Source organism: Macaca mulatta, chromosome X (assembly GCF_049350105.2).
Source record: "Macaca mulatta isolate MMU2019108-1 chromosome X, T2T-MMU8v2.0, whole genome shotgun sequence".
Taxonomy (NCBI): domain Eukaryota; kingdom Metazoa; phylum Chordata; class Mammalia; order Primates; family Cercopithecidae; genus Macaca; species Macaca mulatta.
In genome coordinates, this window is record NC_133426.1 from 114,272,884 (window position 1) to 114,285,362 (window position 12,479).

A 12,479-nucleotide genomic window follows, 5' to 3' on the forward strand; every position below is an offset into this window, starting at 1 on the left:
ATCCTCTGGTGATTTTGAGGATGTGGTGAACTTATTACATCACGTATAAAAAGTGCTTTCAAAAACCCAGCCCCCCTCTCCACAGGCAAGGGCACATTATTACAAGGTTAAGGAGGGTGTGGGTGGGGAGGCAACAGAGGCAGCAGGGAACAGCACTACACATTGAGAAAAGGCCACGCATGTTAACAAAGCAGCTCACAAATGAGAGCAAATTAATACTGGGCCCAGCAAGAACAGAACATTCGCACCGCAGGGGCAAAGCACCCATTGGAGCAGCTAGGCCTTGGCAGGGAGAAGGATGTGGAATAGCAGAGGGAGGAAAGAGAGGGGCCAAGTGAGGGGGGTTTTCAGTGCTAGGGAGGCTTGCTCCAGCTACGAGCAGAAAGGAAGAGGTTAGCTATGAAGGAGGGAAAAAGAATAGCAGGTGGGCCTGGGGGTCAGTCAGGAACACCTGACAGCCCTTGGATGAGGAAATCAGTGGTGGTGGGGGTAATAGCAAGAAGGAATATCCCTGCAACTTCAACATATTTGGCCTCATACCCTGGCAACTGGATCCAGGACACAGGGCAGAGGGTCACCAGGGCAGCTGCACTAACTACGGAGCCAGTCCCCTCCCGATCCTCCACCTCTGCTGCCTTCTTTTCCTTCATTCTGTGAAACAACCAGGGTCCACCTGACTCAGAGGCAGGAAGTCAGGCACCAATTCAAAAAAACCCTTGGAAAAAAAAAAAAAAAAAACGACAACAACAACGAAAAAATCCCCACCAAAAAAAAAGCAGCCCTTGACAAATCTTCATAGAGAAATGGCCTGGGAATGGAGAGGGGCATTGAACTAGAATGGAATCCTGGACTAGGGTGATATTTAAAATCGTATATTGCCTATATGGCAGGTGCATTGACAAAGCAGTGTTCTGGAAGGCCTCTATGGGGCCAGGCATTAACCCCTAAGTTGCTGGATCTGAAGCAGTGTTGTGGGGGAGTGCCAGGACAATCAGGGACACTCAGAGGGGTTTGAAGCAGCAGTTGTTTACCCATCACTAAGTAAGGAATGTAAGATTTGAACAAGTGGGATGGTGGTATAGGTGTTCATGGAGGGAATGTCAGCCCTCATCTTAGGGCAGATAGAACTAGTTCTGGAGGGGATGAGGGGGTTTCACAGGCACATAGCTACCACTGGAAGCCTGAGGGGTACAAGAAGGAGTGGAGGCAATGAACAAATTCTCCCTTTGCTCTCATAGCAAAGGGTGGGTCAGACACTGGCTGCACTGTTGAATAGCAGCACCAAGCCCATGTCCATAGTGCCAGCCCTTCCTCTCTGTTTAACCCCCATGCATATACAGTGACATGGCCAGAGTTCTGGAATCAGGGCCCACTCTTGGAGGAACGTCACTCTATTTCCATGCCAGACAGCTTAGAATCTGAGCTTATTAAAACAAGGAAGCCTGGAAATTAGCTAAGTCAGTGATCTCTTGATATATGGGGGAAACTGAGGCCTAGGAAGGGAAGATGTGGGGTCATACCTCTAATTAGTGTAAGAGCTGGGATGAGCAGCAAGATGTCCCTGTTCCCAGCCTGGTGTATTTTCTATCGCCTTCTTTGCTATTATCTATCCCAAGTCTTCATTATATTTGAGGGAAAATACCAGAATATCCTTAGGGCCAGCCTTACGCGTAGGTAAACATGATGTGATCAAATATGTCTCCTCAATTGCCTGTCAATGTGCCTGAAATTTCACCATCAGTGATTCATTCATTTGGATCTTGAAGCTTTCTGGTCTTTCATGGGCGCACAGACCCCGTGACAACCACTGGGAGAAAGGTTTCACAAATTAGACACAGGTTGCACAGTTGGGGAGAGCAGTGGCAGCTGGTCCAGTGAAGAAACTGCAAGCTGGGGTAGGCATGGGAACTCAGGGCAAGACTGAATCCAGGGTTCAGGCCACCCTGATGGGCAAGGAAGGAGTATTTGATAATGCCCACACCCAAAGCTTCCGTCAGACCTTAGCTTGAGCACTCAGAAAGCATTTCCCCAGGAGACTGCACAGTGACCTGGGAGGCCTGAATCACTGCTGTGTGGCCCATGCTGGCAAGAAGGGCGGGAGAGTAAAGGATAACATCAGCCTGTCTGGAGTGTCCGCGGTGGCACTTTATTAAGAGAAGCAGCCTGGGTGAGATGGATGTGACAAGGGAATCTATGAAGACATTGAGAGGAGCCTCAGCCACAAGAGGAATGGGCTCTGAGACTGCCAAGGGAGGCTGGGTGTGGAGTCTGTCTGTTCTGCACTTCCCCCAGGGACTTGCTGGCTGCAGGTGCCTTGGCTCAAGGCCAGGTGCTTTCTGTTGCTCCCTCTGACTTCCATTCTGGTTCTGCTCCAGAGCTGTGCAGTGCAACTCCAGGCTTGCCTATGGTTCCCAGGTTCCTTTTCTGCTCTGCCGTCAGTTCTAGCGTTTTTATATCCAAGGGGCTTCAGGGTTACAAACTAGTGGGAAGGAGAGGGGAAGGGAAGAGGCTAGTGGATTTGTCTGGAAACTGGTTTTGTCTGGCAAGACCCTATATTTCCTTACAGTGTGCATTTACTTGTGGTAGGAGAGGGTAGAAAAGAGTGCTTCTGGAAATGTGGGAAATTGTCTTGAAGCTATGTTTGCATAGCAAGCATAGTACTGTAATTTAGATTGTAGGTATACTTGGAGTGGCTTATAGCGGGTGAGAACAGCAAGCTAAAGACCTTCCCAAAGTCCCCACTAGTTCTGTTGTAGATCTCAGCTATCTGGGCAGAATACAGAACCCCCAGCTGCCAACAAAATAAAGCATCCACCCCCATGGCCAACCTCTGCTGTCTGCTATGAGCCCTGTGCTTTCTGAAATGGGTGTCTTTGGAGGCGTCAAGTGGTTTCTACCCAGACACCCGTAGTCCTTGAGTTGGGTGGGCTTGAGTGGGAAGAGGAGATTGCCATTGCCAATAATTAGAAAACTAGAGCCAAGACTGTCCTGCTGGTTCCATTCAAGTCCCCAAAACAATCTCCAAGGCTTAAGGCCAAGTCATCACTAACTTGTGTGTCATGGGCACTGCTGAGGGAGAATGGTATTTCACAGAGCAGAGACTCCCACCCAGGTGCAGGCTCAGTGATTCAAGGAAGATGGAATTTAGTGCAATCAATTTGGGAGAGTCAGCCAGGATTTCTTTTAAGGTTTACTTTCCAGCAGCCCCCTCCCACCTTGGAGACAGACTAATCTCTGACATTTGTCTAGTGGCTTTATACTTTTCAAAGCTCCTTCACATCTATTATCTCCATCGAGCCACACAAATACTCCCGTGAAGTAGGATAAGGTGTTATTATCTCTATTTGACCAACAAGAAAACTGAAGTCCCCAAAGGATACATGACTCATCCAGGGTCACACAGCTATGTAGTCAACGAACTAGTGATTCAAAAGTGTTTCCTAACTTCCAGCCCTGTAATTTTTCCACCTCCATGCAGACTCCCCTTCACAGAACCACAGAGGTGCCCTGCTTCTAGCACAGTGCCAGGCACAAAGTAGATGCTAGTAAATATTTGCTAAATGACCAGGAGGCAGAGGTTGCAGTGAGCTGATATCGTGCCACTACACTCTAGCCTGGATAATAGAGACAGACCTTGTCTCAAAATAAATAAATACATAAATAAATATTTGCTAAATGAATGACTGCATGGATAAGCTGGGGCAAAGCTGGAAGAAATACAAGTTCTAAAAGTGCTCTTTTTAAAATGATCAAACTAAGAAGGGGCAGGAAATGTGTTATTTCATCATTTTGACCAGGAAGGAAGGCGTAAGATATCTTTCTCATTTCACAGATGCCATTGCCAAGGCATGAAGATTGGGGTAACCCCCATAAGGAAGCCATGGAGCTTAATGTCCCAACAAAGCTGCCTTCCACTCATCCTTTAAAGAGGAATGGATGGTGTGGGTCCTTACTCCAGTAGCAGGAAGGAGTCAGAATCAGCCCCATGGGACGAAGATTCTCTCCACGTTGTCTCTGCAAGCCCTGTCTCTCCCCATGTCCCCTAACAGTGGCTCCAGAAGTTCTGCCATGGAAGGGGTGTCTGAGAACACTGGTTGCCTGCTCCTTTAGGATTGCTGCACCGTCATCCCCTTGACACTTCTAGCATAACCCAGACCTCAAAGACTCAATGACTGTCTCCTGGAATGCCACCTGGACTGAGACTTCTTCCTTTACTTTTTTTCTGTCTCCCACAGCGTCTGGCACATACTAGGTACATAATAAATGTGGGATGAATGAGTTGTCTGAGGTAAAGAGGGATGGCCACTCCCTGGCTCTAGGCACTGCAGTCAGGTCCTGCTTGCCAGGACCCGATCTCCACAGGCAAACTGACTTGGAGTTGCCGTTCGTTCCCAATCCTGTCGGAAAAAAAAATGGGGAAACTGGAGGTAGGGACACAGGTATTCAAATGCTGTTTTGCAATAGCACAAGGTAGCTTTTGAGGCAGGCAGCCCGGAATTTGAGATCCCTTGGCGTTTAAATCAGTCCCACCACATATTATTAGCGCTTGTACTGGGGGCTCTTTGCTTTGCTCCTCTGAGCCTCAATTTTATTTTCCGTACAATGGAGAGGATGCTGGAATGAGAAAATGGATGTAAAGCACAGTGCCTGGCACTTAGTAAGTAAGCAAGTGGCAGCTGGATTGTTTGCACATCTATGTCCTTCCCAGCTCCCCCGAGTGGGCTCGTCCCCAGTGGCGAGGGGAGGGGTCCTCCTGTGGGCGCCGACTGTCCCAGCGGCGGCCGGATTGCAGGTGGGTGAGAGGCAGCAGACGCCGTGTTTATAGCTCTCTCGCTAGTCGCCACCTCAGCCACGGCTCTGGGGCTGAGCCAGTCGCCTACTTCTTTAAGATTCTGGTCACAGCAGGGGCTGGGTTTCTAAGGCAGGCGTGATCTTTCTCTTCCTACAGACGCCGCTGCCGCTACCTTCGGCGCTGGGCACAGCCAGGGGCAGCGCGAGAGGGAGGCGACGACGAGAGGGTTCCCGGGCAGGGCAGCAGCCCAGCCCCGGCCCGGAGGGGGGCCCGACAGTAAGTACTGTGCTCTGAGCAGCCGAGATGGGGGGCATCTGGCCATTGAGGCAGGGGTCTGTGAAGTTAGGGGATCGGCAGTCGAGCGCTAGGGTCCTCACCGGCCCCTCAAAGTGACTTGAGGGCGGCGCTGGCATGGGCCCCCCTCCACCTGGTCTTCGGACTGAGTTGGCGCGTCGGGAGCAGACATCCATCTCCGTCCCTCTACCCGAGATCCCAAGGATTCGTTTGGGTCGCCTGGCAGCCCGCGGGTCCCTTCGAGGCCACGAAAGAGGAAATTGGAAGGCAAGATATGCGGGGATGAGGTTTTGGACGCTGTTGGAAAAGTGGCGGCGCGAGCGGGAAGTTTTCCGCTGCGGGGTGCGGGGGGGATCCGGGAGAGAAGGGGCGAGGGAAGCCAGAAGCTAGAAGGGAAACCACCTGAGTGGAGCGGGGGCGGAGGCAGCCCCTCTGAGTGCTCGGACCCTGCTCTCCCCGCCGTTATGCTTCGGAAGTGTCGGGGGCTTCTAGCTGCCTCTCCCACCGCTGCCCCTCAGCGCCTCTGCTTCCATGGGGCCGGGATACTCTGGCTGGCCTGCTCTGTGGTGGGGCGGGTTGAAGCCTTAGCGTTCACGAAGCTCCGCGGGGTGGAGAAGCAAGACTACCCTTCGAGGTGGTGCACCAATCATAGAAATGTTAGCAATCCGGAATATGCAGGAGCATACCTGTCACTTTCCTTTCTTAAGCTCTGTAAAACTCGGGGGAGAGGGGCCTGAGATCCTAAAGGTGAGTTTATCCTAACTCAGTCCCTTCTCAGAGAACACCCAGATCTTCCTTCTGTTTCTCCATCCCCAGTCACTCATTTTACTTAGAGCACTGATGATCCTAGTAGCTACTATTATAACTATGTGCCCGACATTGTGCTAAGCTCTTTACCTAGTCTATGTAGAGTAAGAACAGTAGCTGGCGTTCACTCAGTGCTTTCTGTGTGCCAGTCACAGTTCTAAGCGCTTATTATGCGTTGCCTTGTTTAATCTTCACAACATCCTTATGGGGTGAATACTATCCCCATTTTACGGATGAGGAAATTGAAGCACAGAGAGGTCCACAAGCCCAAGGTCCCACAGTCAGTGAGATGCAGACCTTGGATCTCAAAACAGTTTTACTTCAGCCCCCTCACTGTTAACTACTATAAATATGATGAGAATTTGGCTTTAATGAAGTAGTAAAATTGAGTTTGATGTCCCTACAGCAAAGTGTATTTATTCTGTAGTTCTGAAGTCATGACCCAGGTGCAAAGAGTTTTGAATCAATTTTCAAATCAACCCCATTACGTCCTGTGGAGAAAGGCAAACCGAGTGCGCTGTAACAAGACAGCAGAATGTATTAGTAGGTGCCTAGTAATAATGATAAGAATAATTGCTAATAGCAGTTATTGATTGAGCACTTACTTTGCACCAGTACTTCATGTATATTTAATCTTCACGTAGGTGCTTTGAAGTAGGCACCCCATGAACCCCATTTTGTAGATGAAGGAACTGAGGCTCAAGAGGTTAAGCAGTTTGCCACAGATTTGGGATTCCAGCCCAGATCACTAACTCCAAAGCTCAAGTTGGAGCTACCCTTTAGAAGATTTGTGCGTGAGACAGAGGTTTGTCTTTCCTACAGTCCCCTCCTCCCCCAAGCCAGTTGCCCAGAGCTCTACACTTTGCTCTCCATTCCCCAGCCCCTCTTTGCACTAAGAAAGTGATTGTACAGGTTGGCTGAGAGAGGGATTCCTAGAGAAGATGGAGTGTTCTGCATGGATTTGGGTTTTGTTATTGTACTAAGTGTCGTGCCTGTAACATCAATAAGTTGTTCTGCTTTATAAGTTTTATTAATTAGACAAGTGTCTGGCCTGCTGGCTTGGAGTTGTTAATACGATATTATGGCTCTATCTGAGTACCTTTATTAGGAATTATTTTCAGAAAAGTTTTTAGAGCCTTACTTGCAATGCTGGACAAAACCATCTTCCTACCTCCTGAGGAGGGAGGGGGGCCTTGTTTCTAGGGTATGAGTAATAGTATTGCTGTGCTCATTGATATTTGTCCCCCTCACCCCAGCTTGGCCTCTGTGAGCTGAAACCTGAAACCTGAATGTGGCCAGGTCCCTTGCCGAGTTCCTGTGTCACACCTGGTCCTGCAGTTGGGCTATTTATAGCTCCTCACTGTTGGTCCTGGCCCATTCATAGAGTTGGCTCCGCACAGACCCTCTTCAATGTGGGCATAATGGGGTATGTGAGCTTTATAGCTTTGGTCTCTATTACTCTGGCTGGATCTCAGTGCATCTGGTGGTGGTCCACCCTTCCTGCCTTCTCTCATGAGAGGGGAACCTTCCATGTGTAGCTTTGGGGTGGTGCGTTAGACATGTGGCTGGCAAGTCCAGTGCTGGGCTGTGTCCCTGGTTGTCTCTGTGGCCTCTTCAGAGTGAACTGTATCATTTCATAAGGTGACATGAAGGGAGTCAGTGGGTAGCATTGGTCCTCGAATTAAACATTCCCTTCAGTTTTGCCTGAATTTATTCTATGATTTCTTTTTATGATTGTAGTGACTTAAATACCTAGAGGTTTCCCTTGTTACTGAATCTTCTTAATTTTTCATTTGCTGTCAGGTTTGACATTCCTTTCCTGGAATGTCCTTCTCACCTTTGGTGAGAGGAGGGAGTGTTGGTCTTCCCCTGGGAGTCACAGCACGGTTGGGGCATACATAGTCTCTTCTGTGCTTACGTAGCATCCTCTGCTGCCCTCTGTGGTACCAGGTAACACATGGTTTTATATTAGTCTATTTACATACCTGCCTCCACCTTAGACTGCAATCTCCCTAAGGGGATAGACTGTGCCTTAGTTATCTCCATATCTCAGCACTATGCCAGGCACATAGTAGGTGCTCAATAAACTTTTATTATATATATGAATGAATGAATGAATGAATGAATGCTATCTAAATGCTGGTGGAGGAAGCCCTGATTCACAGTAAGGGACTCTGCTATTATTACCCTTATAAGAAGGGAGACATCAGAGCAGAGCTTGCATTCTTCTGTAACAGAGAGCCCCAGCTCTGTGGATTTTAATTACTGAAAGAAAAAAAACAAAAAACAAAACAAAACAAAAATTGTAATCCCCAAACCTGAATGCTTAGGGAATGGATTTTCTGGTTAATAGATTGTTTCTGAGTGACTGAAGTTTGGGCCAAAAAAAAAAAAAATCATTTTTCCTTACTCTTTTTGATTCTTCCTAAAATGCCTGGGTCTGCTTTTCTACCTTAGTGAGTCAAGTCTGGGGTCCATCATCAAATCAGTGTTGCCAGATAGAGAGCTTGTGGGTTCTCAGGATTCCCTAGGATTCTGTTTCCCCCAAGTCTGGTTGTATAGTAGGATGCAATCTTCTTCCCCACCCACTCCCTGCCTGTCCTTGATGCACCCAAAGATAAACCCACAGGTGCTCTGAGGTTTGTAATTTCTCTGTCACTCACCTTCAGAAAACAGACAGGGGTTTCCCAGCTACCAACGTGGGGGAGGTACAGAGTGCTTTGGTGCTAACTCATGCCCTCTGTGCTAGTGGTTCAGCGCAGCACGTGCTCTTGCCCTTGGTTTTTATTCTTAGGTGGAGGGTTCACCAACTTCACTCCCCTTTTCTGACCACTGTTTAAGAAAGACCTTATAATTCTTTTCTCCCTCTCAGCAGGAAGATGCAATTAGACAGAATAAAAGGTGTCTCATTGTCCTGAGGCTACTGTTGGCGTTTCTGGATGCCTCCAGACAAGGTGACATGAGTTTACCAGGCCTCTGTTCATGTATCTTCCTTTGATTACTGGCTTTTTGGCCTAATTTTTGCCCTGTCCCTGGACTGTGCTCCTGATTGGACAATTCAGAGATGGTGCACTGGAAGGAGTCAGGGGTTGCTCCCTCACAGGAAGTCAGCTTGGCAACTGCTGGGCATAAATCCTTGGCTTCAGATACAACCTGCATCATCTTGGGCAAGCGCAGGGAGCACATAGACATCTAGGCAAAGCGTTGAGATAGATGTGCCTTTCTCTGTCCAGCTCTGGCTAGACTGGCCTGCCCCTCTCTTCACAAGTTCCCCAAAGGGGCATGGGAGTTGAGGGTGGAAGGTAGAACTCAGAGTCCCAACAGAGCCAGACATGAGAGAGGGAGTGAGAGAAAGGCCTACTCACTGTCTATGCTGGGTCAGTTATGCTTCTTGCTTCCCAACTAATCTTTCCCCAGCAACTCCGTCATCTACTCAGGCTATTGTGTTCATGCCTCGTGCCACATATGCCTGTTCCCTTCTGTCTCTGGGCCTGTTCTCAGTGCCCTCCCTCTCCAGTTGCTCAAATCTGGCCCTTCCCACCATACCCAACTGCAGTCATCTTCTAGAAAGCTTCCCCCTGCTGCTTCTGGAAATTAGCAGAGGGTGGGCAAGGGGGAAGTCAGTAACCTCCAAGCTCCCTGCCAACTCTGAGATTCTCCAGGAGTTTGATGAGCATCAGCGGTTGGGGGCATGGAAAGCTGGTGGCCCAGGCCATTGATGCCTAGCAGCCTCACAGGAAGAAAGAAGATGGCACAGCCAGCCAGCTGAGTAGGCCCACATCAGAAGGCTTTGCCCAGAGCTCTATGCAGCAGGCACCTGCCAAACAGCCCCCAGAGGGGTGCTATTTGAGCCCTGGGTCTTTGGCTGCTGGAGGCAGCTACTTGTTGGGAAGTTCCCAGAAGTTCCTGCCCACACCTGCTACCCCTGTCTGCCCTCCAAGGTTTGTTTACAGTTCAGCCCTTGGCAGGCTGAAGTCTGAGATCTAAGAGGAGAGAGAGATCTGGGTGGCCGGGGACCCTCTTCTGGCTTAGCATTCTGTAGCCAAGGGCTCTGCAGCCCAGCCTGGCCTTGGAGAGATGTGTTCACTGAGGGGAAGAATTCAGGCCTGCTGCTGTTTTCCCTGCCAACTCCACTTTTCCCATCATGACCATTCCCTCCTACCTTCTGGAATTCTCTCCACTTCCTATATTTTCTTTTTTTTTTTTATCTCCTCTTTCTCTCTCTCACACACACACACACACACACACACACACACACACACACACACTACAGCCTCTGGTGAGTGGGAAATTGGCTGAAGTCAGGAAGGTGTCCTGGGTCTCTTCTTCATGCCATTTCTGATTTGTCCCTTGCCTGCTGCATCCCCATCTGTGAGATGGGGAGGGTGCAGTTAGGCTCTCAGTATGGCAAAATACCAACCCCCTCCCCCATAGCTTCATCACCCAAGGTACTCTACCAGAAGACTGTCATTACCATGTGACCCTTTAGCAGTGGTAGGAGCCCTGAGGGCAGGGCTGGTGGGGGGCAGCTCAAGAGCATTTTAAAAAGAGCAGGTGAGGAACTGGAGAGCACCTCCAAAAAGCCAAGACAACAAGAGGTGGCTGCACAGCTTCTGCAGTGCTTGCCTTCCCCAAGCCTGAACTTTCCTCTTCACCGTCTGCAAGGCCCTCCTCTTGTCTCATTTCTCCTCTTTGTCTTGTTTTCATGGCCTCTCTTTTCCTCTCCCCTCTGCTCTGCCTGGTCCCCTTTCCTGCTCAGCTGTCTTCCCCTCTTGACTGTGTCTTTTCCTTCATTCCTTATCTTTTGCCTTCTGGCTCAGTCAATCCCTATAGGTCTCTGCCTCTTTCAGAATTAGTTGGTGTGGTACATGGAGGGTGGGTGCCCAGGGCTCTTTGGTGTGACATGACAACTCCTTCAAGCTCTTATGAATGTTTCATTGCTCCAGTTCCCCCTCGCTGCCTCTGCCGGTGACAGGTGAGTGGAGGCTAAAACAGGATCTCCCCACTAATTCTGCCACAGCTCAGTGGCAGCAGCTTCAGACCTTGTGACACACAGTGCCATATGGCATCAGCCTCACATCTGGCACAGCCCTCACATCTGTCACTGGGCTGGCAGCCCCAGCAGGGAGGGTTTAGGAGCATGTCTGGACCTATTAGACAACATGTCTGAATCTATTGACTATAGCTCCTGGAGGGAGGAGGGGACAGGGGAGGGGACAGCTGTATGGAGGGTCCTCTGCAGTTCCTTCTCTGAAACATTATGGGGTTGGACTTTTGCAAGGTGACTCCAGTCTTCCAGGTTTTTGTGAAAGGAAAGATGACCTTGGTCTCTCCCCCTGCTCCCTCCTGACCTGCTAGGATGGGTGATAGGTGTCTCCATTCCAGCCCACTGGGGAAAAGCAACTGTTTGGACAACCAGAAAAAGAATCCAGATACCACCATGTTTTCCAGAAGATGCCTCTCCAAGCTCAGCTGAAGAGGAAGTTGCAGAGCCATGAAGACCTGCAAGGAAAATAGAGAGGAAGCTAGGAAAGTAACCAAATCATCTACCCAGACTTTCAGAATGGGAAGGACTATTCAAAGTCACCCTGCCCATCCTCCTGCCTCTTGCCATTCTGAAAGGATAGTTGTCTACCCTTAAAAAGTTCCTTCTCTGAGAAGGAATAGCTGTTGGATTTCCTACTGTCACTCCCCTAAAAAGGCTGGAGCCATGCCGCTTCCATTCCTTCTTAGCTTGTAGCCCTCCCTATACTCTTTCTTTGACTGCATTCTCTCTCTGACTTTGTCTTTGGACAGAGATGTTGAGGGGTTTCTCCCATGGGCCAGACTTCCCATTCAGAAACCTGCCTTTCACAGGCTGAGACACAAGCAGTAGGTATTTGATAATAAATTGCATGGAATGGCCAGAGGATTCTAATCTGTATGCCTCAAATTCACTTCTATTCCTGCATTGGTTGATTTAGAAAATACTAAGCACTTAATTGTGTGCCAGGTATCATATCAAGTGGAGGAGATACACTGTTGTACAAAAAAGACAGAGTTCCTACTCTTATGGGGTTTAAAGCCAAATAATCACATAAATGAATATATAACTACAAATTGTGATGAGTCTCAAGAATGAAATGAACAGGTTGCAATAGTAGAGAAAAACCAAGGTAAAGTTTCCAGGGAAGGCCTCTGTGAGGAAGTGATATTTAAATGGAGACCTAAAGGATAAATTCAACCATATGAAGAATGGGAAAAGAGGTTTCCAGGAAAAAGGAATACCAAGTGGGAATGCCTTAAGGTGGCAAAGACCTTAGTGTGTTGAGAAACTAAAAGGAGGCCAGGAGGGCAAGATTGTAGTAGGCAAGAGGAAGAGTAACATGGGGGTGTGGGGGAGTTGGCAGGTACGGCAGAAAGAGATCATGCAGGGCCTTGTGGGCCACACAAAAGGAGTTTGAATATTATTCGCTTGCAGTAGGAAATGTCTGAAAGGTTTTAAGCAGGGGAGTGACAGGATCTGATAGAGACTTTTTGCAGTATCTGTAGAGGCCAGACTTGGAAGGGGGCAGCAGTGGATACAAGGAGAGCAGTAAGGAGGCTG